The following is a 7,530-nucleotide window of genomic DNA, read 5'->3' as shown; positions in this document are numbered from 1 at the left end:
GGTCGCTAAGAGTCGGACACGACTGAGCAATTTCACTTTCACTTTTCACTTTCATGCATTGGAGAAGGAAATGGCAACCCACTCCAGTGTTCTTGCCTGGAGAATCCCAGGGACGGGGGAGCCTGGTGGGCTGCTGTCAATGGGGTTGCACAGACTTGGACATGACTGAAGCGACTTAGCAGCAGCAGCAGCAGCAGCAATGATTATAGCAGAAACAGACCAACAAGAAGAGGGCAGCTTCATGGTGTCAGGACCCAAGGGAGGCAGCCTCTGAAAACTCTTCCAGGGACCCTCTCCTCCTCATCCTTCATGCCCTGTGGAAACACTTCCACTCAAATGTAGGCTGGACCTGGAGACTTCCTTCTATTAATAGCACACGGCAGAGGTAATGGGAGGTGGCCGCTGAGCGTAGGGTACAGAAGGAGTGTCTTCCATTCTGTTGGCTCTTTCTGTTTCCCTTTCACCCTCAGGGAAGCCGCTGCCATGCTGTGAGCTGCCCCACAGAGAGGCCCACAGGGAGAGGAACTGATGTCCTGGGTTAACTGCCAGCTGGGACCTGATGGCTGCCAACAACCACAAGAGTGAGCTTGGACATGGGTCCCACCTCAGTGAATCTCTGAGATCCAGCAGCCCTGGCCAGCACTGTGTTTGCAGACTTGAGAGAGACTCTAAGCCAGGAGATCCAGATTTCTGACACAGAGGGAGACCATAAATGTTTGTTACTTAAGCAACTATATTTTAGAATGGCTTATTATAGAGAAATAATAATCTAATACAGGGTACCAGATTTCTTCCATCCCGTTTCTCTGCCATCTTGCCCATCTACATGGTACAAGATGACTCACCAGCAGGAAGGGGGAAGAAACACAGCAGGGCTCGCTTCTTATTTTTCATAGCTTAATTCAGAAGTTGCACACATCACTTCTGCTCACACCCCATTGGCCATAATTTTGTTGCTACCAAGAAGGGTGCAAGGGGTGGCCTTGTGCCCAAGGGAAAATCAAGGATTATATTACAGTGAAAGAACAGGAGAAGGGACGCTGGAGGACAATTAGCAGGCTCTGCCACAAACACCCACACCCATGTTTGTTTGCTTTGTGTGCATGATGAGACTCCAGCGTATGTTTCTGGTCCACAGAAGCTGGGATACACATACACAGAGCATCAGGAAGACTCCAAGGAGGTGGTAAAGAGAAGCCGCCTCCATAGTCCTAGCACAGAGCCTGCAGGGCAGGTGACAAATGCATGTTCATTGGAGGAATTCTTGCACCAGAAACCGAGGCTCCGTCTGTTATTTCTTCAAGGTCATGCTCAGCAGCAGAGTCATTACATAAGCCAGGGCTTCGGTCTCCCAGCCCAGCTCTCTCTCGCTCCACTCCTAAAGGACAATTTTAAAGAACTGTTTTTGAGTTAGGACTACACCTGCAGTATGAATACGAAGAGAGGGTGGCACACAGCAGAAGGCTTCACTCGCAGTCCTGGACGTGACTTTTCCCGCCAGACCAAAACGGTTTGGTTTCCAGCACCTGGTGAATGCTGTGCCTGCTCTTCATATCTCCGTGAGCTCACCCAGTGCTGCATCACCGCTGGGTGTTCAAAACATTTTAATTCAACTGATGCCAGGTGAGAGGAGAAGGGGTTCGCCTTCCCTGTGCTCTCCTGCCGAGAAATGAATATATAAGGGATGATCTATCTGTGAATTTAGTTAAAATAGGTTGGGATTTTCCTTTTAACAAAGGCATCACACTCACAAAGTCTTTTTTTCTTCGAAGTTTATGGCAAGATAGAATACTGGCACACAAGCAGTACCCGATAAATGTTTGTTAAGTGAAATTACAGACTTAATTCCTTTCTAATAATTACTGAGTCATAGAGGAGACTACTGTCCCCCCAGTACTCCCTGTATCCATTCTCCCACTTTTTATTTAGTAACAGAACTCCTGCGTTTCACTGGGCGTGTTGGTGACCAGCCACAGACTGTATTATTATCCAGCCTTTCTTGTGGCCTTGTGACCATTTTGTGGCCTTTTGATCCATTTGGGCCATGGGAATGTGAAAGGCAATGACGTGAGCAGCATGGGGTGGGTGGGGGGACATCCCTAACCCCTGAGAAATGGTGGCAGTGCCGTTGGAGTAGCATTCTTAGACTCAGCAATGGAAGTCACTTGTTGATAACGGGAGAGATATCAAGCCTGGTGTGTGGATGAGCTCGTGGCTGGAAATGCCTGCACCCAAGATCACCTGCTTCACTCTGGACTTTTATACAGGGATGAGTATATTTTCATTTTCTATACTTGGGGTCATTACTTTCTACTATAATACATTACTAAGTTCACTAAGTAATATATACTAATATTACTATTGTATACTACTAGTGTTACTATCGTGTACTAATGTACTATTAGTAACTGATGTTGGTAACTAACATATACTAATCTTAGCATTACTCTTAGTAATGTGTTCTAATATTGCTAAGTTTGAGACATTCTTTAATCAATATGTTTTCCTTTCTTCTAAGACAGTGTGTGCACTCAAGCGTGTTTCATCTAATGTATCGACTAGTTTAAGAGCTGGATGCTAACATTTCTCCAAGTTGATCCCTGAGTGCCAAGGTGAAGGACAGATCGGCTACTCTGGTACTGTTCCATGGATAATAACATTGATTTTACCACATGACACACATCTGTCTGCCTTGTCAAAATAGAGATTAGGGTGCTATGACTACACAAAATATCTACTCTGTGAAGGATAGGGTCTTTTAAGAGAAAGCGACCTCATTACATTTTATGAGTCAAGAGTATAAGAAATTCCATGTAGGTGATGAAAATGCTTATTGTTTAAAAGACTACTCATATGTCCTGATGGTTCCAAGCACATTATGAGTGTTCACAAAATATCCAGTAAAAACCATGAAATAATTGATCCCCTGTTACAGAGATAACTGATCCCCATTACACTTGGCCCTGCATTTCTGGGGCTGCACACTGAAGTTTCAGCCTGGGTACCTATTCGTAGGTACCAGCCTCTTCGCATCATCTTCTGTATACTTGTTATGTGTTGACTTTTCAATGACAAATTCTTGGCATATGGCCATGCTCTCTCTCCAAGGGTCCAAGACATATCCTTGGCATTTGCTTCAGCCTTTTGCTGACCTGAATTTTTCCTACAAATCTCCCATCACTCCTTTTATAATACTGTATCATCTTTCAATCACATAGTATCAATCTGTCTTTTTTGGACATCCTTATACTCACAAATATATGTATATAAAGAGAGATGTGTGTATGTGTTTAATATATGAAGATGTATAGATGAATGAATTGAACATCAAAAATTCTACCTAGAAAGCAGCATCTTTCCTTTTTTACCATTTCTCATCAGATACTCTGAAGACTTGAATTATTCTTCACTACCCATTGGGTAAAGTCTCAGGCAATCCAATAGCTTTTTTGGTCAATTTCGAATGTTAAATGTCCAGGCTTATCCATTAAACTCTGTACTCTCATCCAATGAGAATGTTTCCTCCTTTAGCTCTGACCTGCCTCAGGCAAGGACACTGCAGTGGACATGGATACAGTAATGTTTTCTCCTCCCTTCCTCACTAGACCTCCTTCTTTTCCAGGTTTTGTTTATCTCTGAGGGTCAGGATAGCACGGGATAGGAGAGGCTGGGTGAATTAGAGGACGAGGGCCAAGCTGTCACTGCGTCTATCATTAGGACCCTCTGTGTGCTGCATGCTCCAGAGCTTGTGCCTCCCGGGTTTCTTGCATCCTCAGCACTGGAGATTTCGCATTTCACACCTGAGATTCCTTTGAAGCAATGTCTGCTTTGACTGGCTGCAGTTACTCCCTGCCCCCACCTCTCTGGCTTCTGGGTGGTTCTCTGTTGGGGTCACCTCATCCCGCCTGCAGCTCCCTTCCTCAGGCCCACATTTGGCTTGGGAAACATGAATGGATCCTCTTCTTCCCTCTCCCAAACCCAGCAAACACTGACCTTTCTCAGGCAAGCTGCTACTCCACCCCACACCTGCTTTTAGAGTTTTAGATGAAAATACCAGTCTACAAATATCAGGGAACATAGGTTGTGGGGTGCTTAAAGGACCCCATCGTAGAGTCCCCACCAGCCTTTTCACTTTGTGCTGAACAAGAGGAGGGCTGGGTTCACATGCTCTCTCCACGTTCCCTGCTGAGAACTGTCCATCTGATTCTTTTCTTACTTGGCTCCTCACTGCAGGTGTCCCCATAACCCAGCCAAGTCCCCAAGGGCTGTCTTCTTAAACCCTTCTGGGTTGAGGAGGGCATTAGGTGGAATGTTGGCAGCAGCCTTGTGCCCAGCTGTGTGGTGCCAGGGGCACAGCCTGCAGGTGTGCAGGAGTGGCCCTCCAACTGCTCACTGAGCCGGGCCAGCTGTTAGCACAACCACCAGCAGACAAGCAGTGTGCCAGGCCCTGGGAGTCCTGCATGGCAGGGCAAGGCTCACCCAGAGCTGTGGCTCCAGCCTTGGGGTGGTACAAACACAGCCCAGTAAGGAGGCCCCACTAAGCACTACCACCCCACCCCCAGGCTTTTTTCTGATTTATGCTTCACCAGATTCCCACCAAATTGAACACATGTGCCATTGTTGATTTAGCCACCATTTTTTGGTCAAGTTTAGTTTTGTTTTAACCTACAGCACCTTGATTATTTCATCAATAGATACTAACATCTTCTCTGGGTTGTCGCTGAGGTCTAAGCCAGGTGAACTTCTGTGGCTTTTATCTATTTATAATTTTTCATTTTTGTTGTAGTATAGTTGACATAATGTGTTAGTTTCAGGTGTACAGCAAAGTGAACCTCTGTGCCTCCTTTTAGATCTGGTTTCTGTTGGTGGCTGAGGTCAGGGCTGGGATGGTGGGGGAACTCAAGGCACATTTCTCTCTGTAGCCAAAATCCATTTCAGCTCACACTGAAGAGGAGGTAGGATTGGGGTTAAGGGCCCAGACTCTGGAGCCAGACTGCCTGAGTTAGATTTCTGGCTCCATCAGTTATCAGTTGTATAAGCTGGAACAAACAAGACCAATGCGTGCATGCATGCTGAGTTGTTTCAGTCGTGTCCGACTCTTGCCATTCTATAGACTGTAGCCCACCAGGCTCCCCTTTCCATGGGATTGTCCAGGCAAGAATTCTGGGGTGGGTTGCCATGCCCTCCTCCAGGGGATCTTCTAACTCAGGGATCCAACTCACATCTCTTACATCTGTTGCATTGGCAGGTGGGTTCTTTATCATTGTGCTGCCTGGGAAGTGCATTCCCATTTCCTATTCTGTTTAGTTAGGATAATAATCCATGATGTCTTCAGAACAGGGCCTGGCACACAGGAAGGTCTCAATAAATGTCAGCTGTCATTATAAGCAGAGAAGGCTTGCATACTTTAGTAACTACTTCCCTTGCATCCTGCTGTAAGTTCTGTATCAGCTTGCTTGGTCAACGGTGCCCAAAACTCAGCGAATGGCTGTGTGGTGCATGTCAGTCTGATACAGATGCTGACCTTGATCACATTACATCCCAGCTATGTCCCATAAAGACCTAGCAGTATGATTTCAGTGGTCCCCATTGTCCCAGCTCAGGCTGCTGTAACAAAACACCAAAACTGCATGACTTAGAAAGATAATCATCCATGTAAAAGAAGTTAGGACAGAACCTGGCAAATAGAAATGTTGAGTAGACTTGGCTATAAGCATTGTGGTCATTCTTAAAATGCTTATTGTTGAAAGCGAGTGGTGTGATGGTTTACTGTTACTGGTTTCTGCCTTCACGGTCTCTGATTTAACAGATCTGGGGTGGTGCCTGGAATTCGCATTTCTAACCAGTTACTGCTGCTGCTGGTCTGGGGACCACACTTTGAGAACCACTTTCTTATTTCTTTCAGGGGAAATCAGGAGTACACTGAATGGGCACTTTCACCTTGACCTTAAGCACTGGGCTGAGCTTTTTAAAGACAATGATGAGTAGATGAGCCTTTGAGCTCTGCGTGGGGACAGCAGAAGCTCTCACACTGTAGGAAAAGAAGTGCCAGCTCCTAAACTTAGGGGGCAGGCGAGAGGGAGCCCCCACTATACCCCTCCTCCCACTGACAGCCACATGTTCCCAGGCAGGAACGTTTGACCAGTTTTGCCTGGACTTCAAAGGAGGGTCTGGTCACCAAATGTCTGCACGTGCTGAGCAGTTGCTGCGGGGGCTGGGGTCCCTGGAGTGGGCCAGTCTTACCTTGGCAGAGGCTGGCTCTAGCATTTCTAGGCTGCGCTGTGTCCCACGTGTGGTAGCAAAGACGCTGTGTTCCTCTTGGGCAACCTTCACAGCTGTGATCGCTCAGACCCACGGGCGAGGCAGAGTTGTATTCGAAGCACTTTGGGGGGCTCACAGACAAATATTTTTGGAATGATTGTGGTAAGAAGCCCAGCTGGGGAGGGTACTGGGATTGCAGAACGGTTCCTAGTCGCTGCTGTGTCTGCTCTTATCTTTCAGCCCCGGAGCTGGGCTGGACAGGAGGAAGCAGCTGATTTTCTCTGTGGAGCTGGCCCTCACGTGACTTAACCACTCTCCCTGATGGGTGGCTTGGAGGTGGTTGAGACGGTGACTGCTGAAAGAATGTCTGGGAGTCGTCTTATGATTTCCCCCAGGATTGGACCTCTGGCTGGTGCTTCCTTTAACACAGGTAGACTTCAGCTATAGTGATTACCCTCCAGGTGACACAGGGGCGGCTTCCTGCCTGTGTGACACCTACAGCGTCACCATGACCCCCACCCCCACCCCCACTCAGAAGAGTCCACACCAGGTGCTTAATATTCTGTGGTCACTATTGTGAAATTCTGAGTAAATTTTGAAAGGGTCCTGAATTTCCATTTTGCTCTGAGCCCTGCAAATTATATAGAGGTCCTGGGTGGCAGTGTCAACCAGAAAGTAAGAACAGAGACATGAGGAAGGAAATGGATTTCCACTGGAGCTCCTGAATCAAGTGAGCTTTCAGCTTTGCCCTCCTGAAATCCTGGGAACCACCAGTGAGGAAGGTCACTCACTCCAAGTCATTCCACTGAGCTCCAGGGGCTCAGAAACTTCTGTGTTGAAATCTTGTTGGGAGTAAATAGTAGGGTAGTGGTTAGAATCAGGGAGAATTTTTCACTTTTCGTGCATGCATGCTGTCTCTTCAGTGGTGCCCGACTTTTTGCAACCCCATGAAGTGTAGCCCACTAGGCTCCTCTGTCCATGTGATTTCCCAGGCAAGAATACTGGAGTGAGTAGCCATTTCCTTCTCCAGGCAATCTTCCTGACCCAGGGATTGAACCCACATGTCTTAAATCTCCTGCATTGGCATTGGGAGGCAGGTTCTTTACCATTAGTACCAAGGTCTTATTCTTTAACCAGTGTGCCTTGAACGAAATCTGGCAAGATTAAGTCGATTCAGATGGAATTCCATTTGACAGATTCCTCCCATGATGAAGCAAGAAGACAGACCACAGTCCAGGCTCACAACCTGTCTGCTAATCATCTCTAGTG

At 47.0% G+C, this 7,530-nt stretch overlaps 1 long non-coding RNA gene across 1 annotated transcript; it reads right to left on the bottom strand.

The window, feature by feature from the left end:
* Window positions 1-715: 715 nt before the first annotated feature.
* Window positions 716-6,526, bottom strand: LOC138442905 (uncharacterized). Its single transcript, XR_011257925.1, has 2 exons — window positions 6,244-6,526; window positions 716-1,659 (listed from the first exon to the last, which is right to left on the bottom strand). It is a non-coding gene; the product is annotated as an uncharacterized lncRNA (long non-coding RNA).
* Window positions 6,527-7,530: the final 1,004 nt, after the last annotated feature.

Source organism: Ovis canadensis, chromosome 6, assembly GCF_042477335.2.
Source record: "Ovis canadensis isolate MfBH-ARS-UI-01 breed Bighorn chromosome 6, ARS-UI_OviCan_v2, whole genome shotgun sequence".
Lineage (NCBI taxonomy): Eukaryota > Metazoa > Chordata > Mammalia > Artiodactyla > Bovidae > Ovis > Ovis canadensis.
Note: the sequence above shows the minus strand (reverse complement) of the source record. Positions and strands in the feature narration are given on the sequence as shown.